Here is a 15,253-nt window from a genome sequence, read left to right on the forward strand (position 1 = left end):
CCCATCCTCCGAGGACTTTGAGTGAAAATCATCAAGTGAGGAAAACCCAAACCCAAACACCTTCAAACCCAAAGTGATTGAGCATCACTGAAGAGATTGATCCTGCGTGGATCCGATGCTTGTTACCTTTGAAGATTGTGCATCTTCCAGACGGTTAGGCATCATGGTCTAGAGCATCCAAGAGGAAATTGTGGATCGCCGAGTGACCGAGTCTGTGAAGGTTTGGAAGTCACCTGAAGACTTACCACGAGTGATTGGGCGACGTTTGTGTGACCTCAGCTCAAGGGGAATACGGTGAGGACTAAGTGTCCTAAGCTACGTGTTCAGGGCTGGGTGTCCGGGACTGTGTGTCCTCAGGTTTAAATACCTAGCCGCCCTAACCAGACGTACAACTATCACAGCAGTTAGAACTGGTCTACCAAATCATTGTCTTCACCGAGCTAACTTGTTCCAATTCCTCAACCCTTCTATTTCCTCATCTCTGTGTTGTGTGCTTGTTCATATCTGTTTGAAGACTTTTATTGAAGACTTTCTCTATTTCCTCAGCTCAATTTCTTCAGTCGGCTTGTCGTCATTCTGTTTATCCTGTGTTTACGCTTTCTGTACTCCGTGCTTGTTTTCATTTCATCATGAAGACCATGCTCATGTTCTGTTATGTTTACTTCTGAGTACTTATTCCGCTGCAAGTAGTTCTTCACTCAGAAATTTCCTCACCCGCAAATTCCTCAATGAAGAATTCATAAAAATTGCCTATTCACCCCCTCTAGTCGATATAACACACTTTCAATTGGTATCATAGCAAGGTACTCCCTTGTTCTGTGTGATTTTGGTTTAACCGCTTGGAGTTTTAGTTATGTCGACCACAAGAATGAAGACTGTGACATGCCCCATCTTTGACGGTCATGATTATCCCAAGTGGAAGGCCATGATGAGGAAGTGCCTCATGGCGATGAACAGCAAACTCTGGACCGTCACCGAGATTGGTCTTACTGACCTATGCAAGATGGCGGAGGCTAATGACATTCGCAAGTACACACTACTCAACCTCACGGCGAAGGACATCATCTGCTCCGGCTTGTCACAAAATCAGTTCAGGAATGTTATGCATCTCAGCCATGCGAAACTCATTTGGGACCGACTCTCTGAGGTCTATGAAAGTCATCGATCTCAACATGAACCCTGGTTCGAAGAATTCATGGAATCGCGCAAGGCTATGACTTTCGATCCAGAATCACCATCCTCTGCACCGTGTCTTATGGCAAAAGGTGCCAATGTAATTGAATGCTACTTATCTGAGTCCAGTGATGATGAATCTGGTGATGAATTTGGACCTAGTTATGTCAAACTTGCTTCCCTTGCCACTAAACAACAAAGAGCTTTGGAAAAAGTTCAAAACATGCTGAATGAGAGTGATGATATGTTGGGTGAAGAAATGGATCGTTCTAAAGCCTTGCCTGAAAGTCTTCAGGGACTTCAGTCCAAGTTTGACAATCTTCAAGGTCATCATAACACTCTCCTATCTGATCATGAGAAGCTTTCTTATGAATTTCTTCAAAGAAAGCAAGACCTTGAGCAGTTAAGAGTGAGTTATGAAGATCTTCAGATGGAGCGTGATTCATTACTTGCTCAACAGATCAGCGCTACTTAGGAGGAATTTATTCCTCCATGTTTGAAGTGCATTGAACGTGAATCTGCTAATTCTTCACCTGAATGCTGAAATGCTTCCGTTGCTGCAAATTCTTCAACTGTCTCTGCTATCACTAATTCCTCATCTGAGGTCATTGCTAGTATCAGTGATGATGCAGGGCTGAAGGAATTGTATATGACAGGCATGTACAAAAGCCTCAAAGGGCATCAGGCTCTTTGTGACATGCTTAAAAAGCAGATCCTCAACAGGAACCCTAGGAAAGAGGGTATTGCCTTTGAGAGGAAACTTAATGCTGATGGGACCTACTGGAAACCTGAGCAGTATCCCAAAACCTCATGGGTTGCTGCAAAGGGACCTTCAGTGGATCCATCTACTTTATCTGGCTTTACATGTGAATCTTCATATTCTTATGATGAGTCAATTGACTCCTACTATAAACTGTTCAAAAATTAGAATGGTGAAGTATTTGCTAGATATGTTGGCACTAACTGCAGGAACGGTTCTCCTATGAAGAAAATCTGGGTTCCCAAAAGGTTCCTTGAAAATCTTTAGGTGAATGTCATCATGACACCACCTGTGAAGAATAGGAACCCCATATCAAATTCTTCATATGGACCAAATTCTTCATATGGATCCAAGTCCTCATACGGACCAAACTCCTCACGTGGATCAAATTCCTCAAAAGGATCAAAGTCCTCATATGAACATCATCGTGCTAACCGTCTGTTTCGCAGGGAAGATCTAAGGATTATGGATACGTGCATTATTCTTCAAATCATTATGTTAATAAATCCTCAAAGAATTTCTATGGTTACTCTTATGCTTACCCTAATCTCTCTTTTGTGAAACTAAGTGGATTGGCATCTATGCCACCTTTCTCTTATGGAGATCGCAGAATGATGAACTCTTTGCCACCCCTTCACATGTGGGTGGTGAAGAAAAAGAACTAATCTCTTATGCAGGGTCAGGTCTCCAGACGAACTTAATCGTCTAAAGAATTTGCTGGAGACCTGAATATGCTTGAAAGGACGCAAGCTAATCATGAAGAAATGAATTTTCATTTCTCACGTCCTCCTACTGCTTTATTTGTTCTATTGCTTGATGAAATTGATATCATATTCTTCACTAATGAAATATATGAGTTCGTAAGTTGCACTAATTCATCTGCAGGATGATCAACAGAAAGCCACTGAGTGGGTCCTCGATAGTGGATGTACAAATCACATGACTGGTGACAGGAGCTTATTGATGGACTCTGCTTTATGTCCATCACATCTGAAGCATATCACCTACGCTGACAAAGGCAAAAGCAAGGTATTGGGTCTAGGTAAGGTTGCAATCTCAAAGGATCGACACATGGACAAAGTCATGCTTGTCGAGTCCTTAGGGTTAAACCTCATGTCTGTCTCAATGCTTTGTGATCTTGATATGGTTGTTGTCTTTGGCAAGTATCGTTGTGTTGTGATCATGGAAGCTGACAATTCCAAAGTCTTCGAAGGCTTTAGGAGAGGAGATTTGTATATTGTTGATTTCTCTACAGGACCACAGCCTACTACATGTCTACTTGCAAAAGCTTCAGAAGGCTGGCTATTGCATCGACGACTTGGTCATGCTGGCATGAGGAATCTGCACACGCTCGCGAAGAAGAAGCATGTAATTGGCATTGAAAATGTCAAATTCCTCAAGGATCACTTATGCGGAGCTTGTGAAGCTGGAAAGATGACCAAGGCCAAGCATCCAGCGAAGACTATCATGACTACTACTCGACCATTTGAATTGCTTCACATGGATCTCTTTGGCCCTACTCACTATGCCACATTTACTAATGCTGCATCTTTATATGGCTTTGTCATTGTTGATGATTATTCTCGATGTACATGGGTGCATATCATCACTTACAAAACTGAAGTGCAGGAAGTCTTCAAACAATTTTCCTCGAGGGCTTCAACCAACTTTGGTGTGAAGATCAAGCACATCAGAAGTGATAATGGAACTGAGTTCGAGAACAGTGGTCTTGATGACTATCTTGATGAACTTGGTATTAGTCATGAGTTATCTGCTCCTTATACTCCTCAGCAAAATGGCGTTGTGGAGCGCAAGAACAGGACTCTTGTTGAGATGGCTCGCACTATGCTTGATGAGTACAAGACGCCTACTCGCTTCTGGCCTGAGGCAATTGATACTGCTTGCCACATCATCAACAAGGTATTTCTTCACAAATTCTTCAAGAAGACTGCATATGAACTCCTCACTGACAAGAAACCTAATAGTCTTCAACACCTATCACCACAAAGGTTGTTGAAACTGTAGATGTGCGGTTCGATGAAACTAATGGCTCGCAAAGAGAGCACCTACCTCCTGTGACAGATAAAATACCTCTTGAGGAATCTATTAAGTTCAAAGCTACTAAGGATGTCATTCCTACCGAAGAATCTGCTGAAGAAGTCATTCCACAACGTGAAGAACGTCATGCTAATGCACCTGAGGAAAATGGTGCTGAAGAAATTGCTGATCAAATTCCTCAACGACAGCCCGCTCATCCTCGCGTTGCAAACGAAGTGTAGATTGAGAAAATCATCAGCGACATCAACATTCCAGGTCCTCTCACACGCTCAAGAGCTTCACATTTATCTAACTTTTTTGGGCACTTTGCTTTCGTCTCTATCACAGAGCCCACTAAGGTAGATGAAGCATTTCTCGAGCCTGAGTGGATGCAAGCTATGCAAGAGGAATTACATCAATTTGAGCTCAACAATGTCCGGGAACTGGTCAAACGTCCAGATCCTCGCAAGCACAATATCATTGGCACAAAGTGGATCTACCGCAACAAGCAAGATGAAAATGGCCTTGTGGTGATGAATAAGGCATGGCTTGTAGTTCAAGGCTACACACAGGTTGAAGGAATTGACTTCGATAAAACTTTTGCACCTATTGCTAGACTTGAAGCTATTCACATATTACTTGCTTATGCTAACCATCATGATATCATCTTATATCAAATGGATGTGAAAAGTGCATTCCTCAATGGTAAGCTTGAGTAAGAAGTATATGTTGCTCAACCCCTAGGTTTTGAAGATCCAAAGCATCCTGACAAAGTCTTCAGACTCAGTAAGGCCCTCTATGACCTCAAGCAGGCCCCTCGGGCATGGTATGATACTTTGAAGGAATTCCTCATGAAGAAAGGCTTCAAACCCGGTTCACTTGACCCAACTCTTTTCACTAAATCTTATGATGGTGAATTGTTTATGTGCCAAATTTATGTTGATGATATCATTTTCGACTGTACTGACCAACATTACAGTGATGAATTTGCCTATATGATGAGTGAAGAATACCAAATGTCTATGATGGGATAATTGAAATTCTTCTTAGGTCTTCAAATTTGTCAACAGCGCAATGGCATATTCATATCTCAGGATAAATACCTCAAGGATGTATTGAGGAAATTCGGCATGCAAGATTGCAAAGGAGTCAAAACCCCAATGCCCACAAATGGCCATCTATGCACTGATGAAAATGGTATTAACTTTGATCAAAAGGTATACCACTCCATGATTGGTTCTTTATTGTATTTATGTGCATCTAGGCCAGATATTATGCTTAGTGTTTGCATGCGTGCCCGATTTCAAGCTACACCGAAGGAATCACACCATAAGGCTGTGAAGCATATTCTTCGACAATGTTCATGAAATCGTTAACTGGTAGCTGCTCAGTCAGTTTAGGAGTAGCGATTAATCCGTGAATCAGCCTATTAACTGGATTAATCAGCCGACCATTAATCGGTATATTGAATAGAAACTTGCCAACATATATCTCGATTTTTAATGTATTATACCATACTCTCATGCTCCTAGCTATGTAATATACCACAATATGCTGCCATACACATATGAAAAGCATAAAGAGGAGGTAAAATTATTAATCCTACCTATTAAGGAGCCGCATGGGACCGTAAGGGGTTATGGGCCAAAATTCTAGGCTTTGTTTGCCCACCCGTTAATGGGCCAACATGGATTAATCGGCATGACAATTGATTAATCGGTCTAACGGGCCAATTAATTGGCCTAACAAGGTAACGCGACGAATAGGTGTTATACGATTCGTCCATGCTATGAGTAGCGATTAACTGGCTCGTTAACTGATTAATCGTGTGAATTCTTGAACATTGTTCTTCGATATTTAGCTCACACACCAACACTTTGGTTATGGTACCCCAAGGGCTTGGCTTTTGATATCATTGGATATTCAGACTCTGACTATGCTGGTGATCGTGTGGACCACAGGTCAACATCTGGCACATGCCATTTCCTCGGACGATCCTTGGTCTGTTGGTCCTCGAAGAAACAGAACTGCGTATCACTGTTTACTGCTAAAGCTGAGTACATTGCTGCTGGTTCTTGCTATGCTCAACTGCTATGAATGAAGCAAACTCTCAAGGACTACGGCGTCAACGTGAAGAATGTGCCACTCTACTGTGACAATGAGAGTGCCATCAAGATTGCTCATAACCCATTTCAGCACTCGAAGACAAAACACATTCAGATTCGTCATCATTTTCTTTGTGATCATGTGTTGAAGGGTGACATCTCTATTGAGCATGTGAAGACTGAAGAACAACTAGCCGATATCTTCACTAAGCCCTTGGATGAGAAGAGATTTAGCAAGTTGCGGTGTGAGCTAAATATCTTAGAATCTTCAAATGTTCTTTGAAAAGGACACTGATCCTAACCCTTATGCAAAATTGTTGACTTAGATGTGCAACACATGAAGAAACATTTTTCTTCAATCAATGAAGACTAACACTCTAAGTGTGAAGAAATTAACGAAGAATTTGATTCTCGGAACTCTACGACAGTTGTACGCGGTGTCTGGAATCATCATTCTTATATGATGGGTCACACCACCACCAAAAGTTGAAAATCTTCAATTTGAGTTTTTTCCTCAGTTGTTCAATTTCTTCAACTTTGCAATGTCTTCACCATTTCTGTCGTTTTTCTTCATTGGCTATATATTTATATGAGTTTATGTCGTCTACAACATTCACTTATTGCTATTTCTTCATATTACCTTTTCTGCTCAGTGAATGTGATCGAACCCTTCCCCATCTATGCTAAACTCAACCCAAACTATTCACAAATTCTTCATGTGCGTTCTGTTTGAAACTCGTTCAAAATCTTCACTATGTCCTTGTCAGCTGAAGAAATTGCTAACGGAACTTTAAACTTATCTTATCTGAATTTTCGGCTTTTGCCGCTCAAACCGTTCCGCATTCTGTTAAATGTTTATCTATTCACCCACGATCTCACACGATCGTCACCTCTCAGTACGTGGGTGACACTTGTCAAGCGAATGAGAAGGGTCAGGGGCACATTCGTCCAATTTCTTTGGGCGGACAGTTTTTCACTTCGACTATAAATACCCCTCCCCTTCCTCACTTTGTTTTTACTCCGCTCGACCTCTCTCCCGCTCGAGCTTCCCAAAACCTAGCGCCGCCGCTACTTCATCGTTGCCCGTGAGGAAGAGCTTCACTGCCTCAACCTTGTCGCCGTCGTACTCGTGCCGGCTGCGGATTTCTTCACTCCGCCGCCGCCGTAGCTGTCTTCCTCTGCCAAGTTAGGGCATGGAAGATCTGAACTGACGAGCTTCACATCTACACTTCCTAGTTCGTCGTGTTCTTCGTCCAGGGTAATTAAAAGTTACTTTTACTGCCCTCTTAGATTCAAATGTTTTCTACAAAATCTTCAAAAGGTGTTTATTCTTCAAATCTTCACACACTGGACACCTCCCATAACATCTGTTCTTGATCTGTTTCCCTAAGCAACATTTTTCTTCAAGATTCCTCAATTGTGTGAATTTTTCAATCTGTACAACTCTGGAACCTAAGTCAAAGAACGCTTAGTGAAATTCTTCAAGACTCATCTGGTCAAATTCATCAAACTTGTTCTTATTGCAAAACCTTCTGAGAACGCATATGATCTCTCTAAATTCCTCGCAACTATACTCTGTTCATAGGTACACATGCCCGCTGCTGAATCACTAGGTTCTCATCAACTTAACTCATTTGCAGCGTTCCTTGAAGAAAAGTTGCACACCTCTTCAGAGAATTCCATTGCTCAAATTCCTCAGCTGAAGAAAATGGCTGACGGTAAGAAGCCACAGAAGGGAGGAAAGAGGCCTGAGGTCAATACTGCTTTCGAGATTCCTGATGACATATACAAGGATTATTGCACTCCTGATGAGGCCAAATTTGGCAAGGAGGAAAAAAATCAGCACAAGGTGCGCATACAAAGGATAGAGAGGAGATGGGCACGGGAATGGAGGGAGTACAGATATGTTACTCCCAAGTATATGAAGAAATTCTCTCTTAATCCTCCATGCCCAAGACCTCCATTGGCACCTGGCCAAGAAGCTGATCCCATCAGCCTCAAGCGTGGTGAGGACTATCCTGATCAATGGGCCAAGCGCCAGGCCAAGCTAGCCAAAATAGCTAAGGAAGTAGTGAGGAAATTTAATGAAGACTCTGCTGCTGCTACTACCATTGCTGAGGCCTCTGCAAGCAAGCCAAAGAAGGCCATGGCAAAGAAGCTTGCTCATAAGCCAAGTGCTTCACCCCCAATGCCCTCACGGTCAAGTTCCTCAGCAATGCCCTCACGGCCAATTCCTCAAGCCGCTCCAGCTCCTCCAAAGTCCTCAGCTCCTCCGTCAAAATCCTCAGCACCTGTGCATCTCGCCATGTGCCAAAGGACAACAGGCATCTCTATTGCCTCAGGAGCTTATGCTAGTTCTTCAGCTCCACCCAATTCGTCTACTGGCCCCTCTCCGCTGAAGAAAAAGGCCACTGCTGGATGACGCTCTCGACCAAGTCCTCACAATAAGCATGTCGCCTTTCAAGTACCGTCCGAATATGACAAAGCTGATGATGAGGAACTTGCCGAAATCATCAGAGACAGGTAGCTCAGGGCCGCTAGAGCCAAAGGCAGCAATGTGCCATTGATACTGGATCCAAAGTTGATCCTAGACTTCATCGACCTATGGCACAAGGATCCCGACACACCTTTGCCGGAGATGAATCTCACTCCTGGTCAAAGTCATGTTTTGACTGCCTTCATTGATGAGGAAAAATGGAAATTTGAACAGGGAAGGAGGGTGAAGAAAGCGCAGTACAAGAAAGAGTGCTTTCTGAAGCAAAACGTTCTGAAGCTTTCACCTGAACAACTTGTTGCTCTTCAATCTGAGATCAAGCAACTAAGTGATGAATTTGATCGCTACTATGTTGACTGTCTTGGTGTCAAAGTAAGATTTGTCAAGATAACTAAGAAGTTCACTTCCAATGTTGCAGCCCCAACGCAACAAGAAAATCATCAGGCTGAGGCATCTGCTCAGCCTACTGAAGAGCATGCCAGCGCCGCTGATGGAAATCAGGTTGCTGAAGATACTTAGAGTACCAGGGCTGATGACTGCATTCCAGCCGCTGAAAAAATTGCCAGGGCAACCACTAGTGTTGCGCCTGAAGAAACTGAAGAAGTCAGGGCAACTGCATCAGTTGTGCCTGAAGTTATTGAACCGAATTCCTTTGCTCCTCCTGCACCTACCCCAACTTCGATCCTTCCATCTGCATCAGATGTGAAGAAGACCAAGGTTGCAGAGTGTGCAGTTGTGAAGAAAAGGAAGGCATTAACTGCATCAGATTCTTCAACTCCGAAGAAGATGAAGCCGCTGACAAGCTCTTTTGACAATCCAATTGATGGTGTTCCTGTCTCATCCATGCCATCAAAGGACCTTGTTCCTTTTGATGAAGAATATGAGATCCCAAGTGGATCTGATGATGGTATTCCTTCTGCTACTTCTTCAGAGCAGTTTGATGAAGAAATTGAAGCGGATGCAATCCCTTCAACCCTAATAGTCTCATCGCCCATGCCTCAGTTCACTGCTGAAGAGACCGACACCGAGGAAAAGAGTGAAGAAGAAGATGTGGACATTGGGTGCACAACTCTAGTGTTGAACGATGACTTTTGGGAAAGTCAGCACCCCAATTCTCCTCTGTTCACACCCCTTCAACAAATTCCTCAGTCCCCTGTGACCACTGAAGTTCAAATGGGATCTGAAGAACTTCATGCCACACCATCTTTCCATGAAGAGATTCCAGCCACTAGTGCTGAAGAAAATGTTAATGAAGAATTGAAGACATAGGTTGTCACTGAAGAAGAAGCTGAACTTCCTCAGCTAATGAAACCTGAGATTGCAATTCCTGAGGTAGTGATGCAATTGACCGATACCCCTCAGCCCAAGCTAAAGGATCCCTTCTCGAAGAAGCGGAAATTCAAGGCTGATGACTTCTTCGGCGAGCATGTGTTCTTCACAGACTATAACCTTTATGACTCTACTCGTCTTAGAAGGAAGCGCTTCTGGACTGCTAGCCAAGCAAATTTTTATTCCTCACTGCTCTTCAACAAGGACAAAGTCTTCGACCATGCACATATTCCTCACGTGGACATGGAATCATTACCCTGCTTCGCGCTAGTCCTCAGTGTGCTTCACGATGTAGGACTGCTCAACTTTTGCACGGATATTTGCGATTGGAATGAAGAGCTCATTCTTCAATTCTATGCAACTCTGCATATCACAGGCGATGCTGAAGATGTGAACACTTGGGTATTGGACTGGATGACAGAAAACACACATTTCAAAGCACCGGCCTCTGAATTACTTCATGCCCTGCCTGTTAGTCCTCCCCTTGAAGGCGCTCGTTGCATCTATCATGAACCTGAACCCACTGCCCATTACATGCAAGTGCTAATGAAGCCTCTAAAGCTCGGGCAATCTCCAAGGACCAAATTCCTCATGAAGGAATTTTTGTTTGTGCCTAGAACTGTCTATCGCATTCTGGCAAAGACATTGAGTCCAATCAAAGTCCACGATTCAAATGATGAAGAAGTTGTTGGCATCATGAAGAATCTGCTATTCAATACCATACATGGCATTCCTATCAACTACCATGATTTCTTCATGATGACTCTGGCAAATGTTGCCCTCTCTCCATTTGAGTTGAAGCCTTATTGAGGGAGTCCTGGATTAGGGGGTGTTCGGGTAGCCGGACTATACCTTCAGCCGGACTCCAGGACTATGACGATACAAGATTGAAGACTTCGTCCCGTGTCCGGATGGGACTTTCCTTGGCATGGAAGGCAAGCTTGGCGATGCGGATATTCAAGATCTCCTACCATTGTAACCGACTCTGTGTAACCCTAACCCTATCCGGTGCCTATATAAACCGGAGGATTCTAGTCCGTAGGACAACTTCATCATACAACAATCATACCATAGGCTAGCTTCTAGGGTTTAGCCTCCTTGATCTCGTGGTAGATCTACTCTTGTACTACCCATATCATCAATATTAATCAAGCAGGAGTAGGGTTTTACCTCCATCGAGAGGGCCCGAACCTAGGTAAAAACATCGTGTCCCTTGTCTCATGTTACCATCCGCCTAGACGCACAGTTCGGGACCCCCTACCCGAGATCCGCCGGTTTTGACACCGACATTGGTGCTTTCATTGAGAGTTCCTCTGTGTCGTCACGTTTAGGCCCGATGGCTCCTTTAATCATCAACGACGATGCGGTACAGGGTGAGACTTTTCTCCCCGGACAGATCTTCATCTTCGGCGGCTTCGCACTGTGGGCCAATTCGCTTGGCCACCTGGAGCAGATCGAAAGCTACGCCCCTGGCCATCAGGTCAGGTTTGGAAGCTTAAACTACACGGCAGACATCCACAGGGATTTGATCTTCGACGGATTCGAGCCACAGCCAAGCGCGCCGCACTGTTTTGAGAGGCATGATCTTGCTCTACCGCCGAACAGTGCCCTGGAGGCCGCACGCGCACCGGTTCCCACCCTTAATCCGGAGCCTATTGCGCCAATCGAGGATGAGCGGTTGGACGTCACCTCAGGAGAGGCATGGCCGGACTATGGTCAGCAAGGATGGGATGCGGACGACGAAGAAATTCGAAGCCCACCCACCATCCACTTTGTATCCACTGTCGACGATTTAACCGACATGCTTGACTTCGACTCCGAAGACATCGATGGTATGGACGACGATGCAGGAGACGAACAGGAACCAACACCTGTAGGGCGCTGGAAGGCCACCTCGTCATATGATATATACATGGTGGATACTCCAAAAGATGGAGATGGCGATGGAACAGCGGAGGATGACACCTCCAAGAAACAGCCAAAGCGCCGGCGTCAGCGGCGCCGCTCTAAATCCCGCCAAAGCAAAAATAGTGATTCCGGCACGGGAGATAATACTACCCCGAATAGCACCGAAGAACACCCCCTACAGCAAGATTCGGCACAGGAAGATGGAGAAGCCATCCCTCATGAGAGAGCAGCAGACCGAGAGGTTGAGGATGATAACTATATGCCTCCCTCCGAGGACGAGGCAAGCCTCGATGACGACGAATTCGTCGTACCATCGGACCCCGCCGAACAAGAGCGTTTCAAACGCAGGCTTTTAGCCACGGCAAGCAGCCTCAAGAAAAAGCAGCAACAGCTTAGAGCTGATCAAAATTTGCTAGCTAACAAATGGACCGAAGTCCTTACAGCCAAAGAGTATGAACTCGAACGCCCCTCCAAGAGTTACCCAAAGCGCAGGCCGCTACCCCGATCAGAGGAGGAAGCACCTACATCACCAGCGCACGACATGGCCGACCGGCCACCTCGCGGCCGCGACAGAGAGGCCTCTCGGCCCTCCACCCAAGCCATGCCCCGGCGCCATTCAACCAAGGCACGGGAAAATGCGCCAGACCTGCGAGACGTACTGGAGGACAAGGCAAGACAAACAAGATCGATCTATGGATCGCGCAGGCGCCCCACGGCACATGACGGTGATCTTCATTCCGGATACAACAAATCCGGCCAGGCCGAACACAACAGACATAGCTCCTTCGAGCTGCGTCGTGATATAGCCCAGTATAGAGGCGCCGCACACCCATTATGCTTCACAGACGAAGTAATGGATCATAAAATCCTAGAGGGTTTCAAACCCGTAAACATCGAATCATATGATGGAACAACAGATCCTGCGGTATGGATTGAGGATTATCTCCTCCATATCCACATGGCCCGCGGCGATGATCTACACGCCATCAAATACCTCCTGCTCAAACTTAAGGGACCGGCCCGGCATTGGCTTAACAGCTTGCCAGCAGACTCAATCGGTTCTTGGGAGGACCTGGAAGCCGCATTCCTCGACAACTTCCAGGGCACTTATGTGCGACCACCGGATGCAGATGACTTAAGCCACATAATTCAGCAGCTAGAAGAATCGGCCAGGCAATTCTGGACACGGTTCCTAACAAAGAAAAACCAGATAGTCGACTGTCTAGACGCAGAGGCCCTAGCAGCCTTCAAGCATAATATCCGCGACGAGTGGCTTGCCCGACACCTGGGACAGGAAAAGCTGAAGTCCATGGCAGCCCTCACGACACTCATGACCCGCTTTTGCGCGGGAGAAGACAGCTGGCTAGCTCGCAGCAACAACTTAGCAAAGAACCCTGGTAATTCGGATACCAAGGACAAAAGTGGCAGGACACATCGGAATAAGCAAAAGCGCCGCGTTAGCAGCAACAGCAACGAAGACACGACAGTTAATGCCGGATTCAGAGGCTATAAATCCGGTCAGCGTAAAAAGACATTCAAAAAGAATACTCGGGGCCCATCCAGTTTGGACCGAATACTCGACCGCTTGTGCCAGATACATGGCACCCCCGAAAGGCCAGCCAATCACACCAACAGGGATTGTTGGGTGTTCAAGCAGGCAGGCAAGCTAAAAGCCGAAAATAAAGACAAGGGGCTGCATAGCGATGACGAGGGGGAGCCCAGGCCGCCGAACAACAGTGGACAGAAGGGTTTTCCCCCACAAGTGCGGACGGTGAACATGATATACGCAACCCACATTCCCAAGAGGGAGCGGAAGCGTGCGCTACGGGACATATACGCGATGGAGCCAGTCGCCCCAAAGTTCAACCCATGGTCCTCCTGCCCGATCACTTTTGATCGAAGGGGCCACCCCACTAGCATCCGTCACGGCGGCTTCGCCGCATTGGTTCTCGACCCAATTATCTACGGATTTCATCTCACAAGAGTCCTCATGGACGTCGGAAGTAGCCTGAACCTGCTTTACCAGGATACAGTGCGGAAAATGGGCATAGATCCCTCGAGGATTAAGCCCACAAAAACGACCTTTAAAGGCGTTATACCAGGTGTAGAGGCCAACTGTACAGGCTCAGTAACACTTGAAGTGGTCTTCGGGTCTCCGGACAATTTCCGAAGCGAAGAGTTAATCTTCGATATAGTCCCGTTTCGCAGTGGCTATCACGCCCTGCTCGGGCGAACCGCATTTGCAAAGTTCAATGCGGTGCCGCACTATGCATATCTCAAGCTCAAAATTCCAAGCCCTCGAGGAGTAATCACGGTCAACGGAAACACCGAACGCTCCCTCCGTATGGAGGAGCACACGGCGGCCCTCACAAAGGAAGTACAAAGCAGCCTTCTTAGGCAATTCTCCAGTCCGGCCGTTAAAAAGCCAGGCACTGCCAAGCGCGCCCGGAGTAACCTACAACAAGACCGCCTGGCACGTTCTGAGCAGGCGTAGCAATGCGGCCCCAACCCCAGCCCTCGCGACATAGCGAAACCAGTGCCTCGCGTACATAACTATGCTCTTGAAATACCATGGGCGTAGGGGAAGGGGCACAATAACGGCAAACCCAAAATATGGCTTAAAACGTACTAGGGGCTGCCGAATTCTTTTTTTAATTTTCTCTTACTTTCAGGACTCCATACTTCGGACGACCTGTTCGGCAATTCGACTGCCGCACAAACGATGAAAGATCCAGGGAAGCAGACAAGCCATGCCGCATTATGGAACTCCCAGGTGGTCTCTGTTACGAGCAGTATACCTATTTTGGCATACAATTCCACGGCCTGCTCCTGGCCAGGACATGTTAAATAGCCCAATATCTTTTGCTTATCGCACTACTTGTACCGTTCCGCTTTGGTAGCAGCCTTTCTATAAACAATGCATAGATTTTTGTCTATTTTTTGCATTATCCTCCTTTCATATATATGTTTATTAAATGACATGTTGCACCCGTACACCATGGTACGGCAAACACGCCAGGGGCTTCAGTACCCCTCAATATGGTGTGAGAAGCCCGCACACTTTCACAAGTGCGGCACCCCGAACTTATAGCACTATATGCATCGGCTCCGAATCATGATTTGGGTCAATAGTTGGGTTTGCCCGGCTCCTATGTTTTGGTGCCTTACGTTCCACTATATCGGCTAAGGTAGCACTAGGAGAACCACTGCGATTGTGCCCCAGTTGAGCTGGGTTAAGCACCTCAGTGGAGAAAGCTAAAACTGACTGTCATGATGAGGTGAGAGACCGGTCGCTGTTCGAGAGGTTTTTTGAGTCCCTAAAGACTTATGCCGCTTCGAGCGAGGAGCCGGCTTTGTCCGGCCAAGGCGTGGATAGCACCCTGAACTCGGTCTTCCGAACTAGGGGCTTCGCCGAAATTTAAAATTATAGAGTTCTATGGCTAAGTG

This window comes from Triticum urartu, chromosome 3A (assembly GCF_056163025.1).
Source record: "Triticum urartu cultivar PI428250 chromosome 3A, HENAU_Tu73, whole genome shotgun sequence".
Lineage (NCBI taxonomy): Eukaryota > Viridiplantae > Streptophyta > Magnoliopsida > Poales > Poaceae > Triticum > Triticum urartu.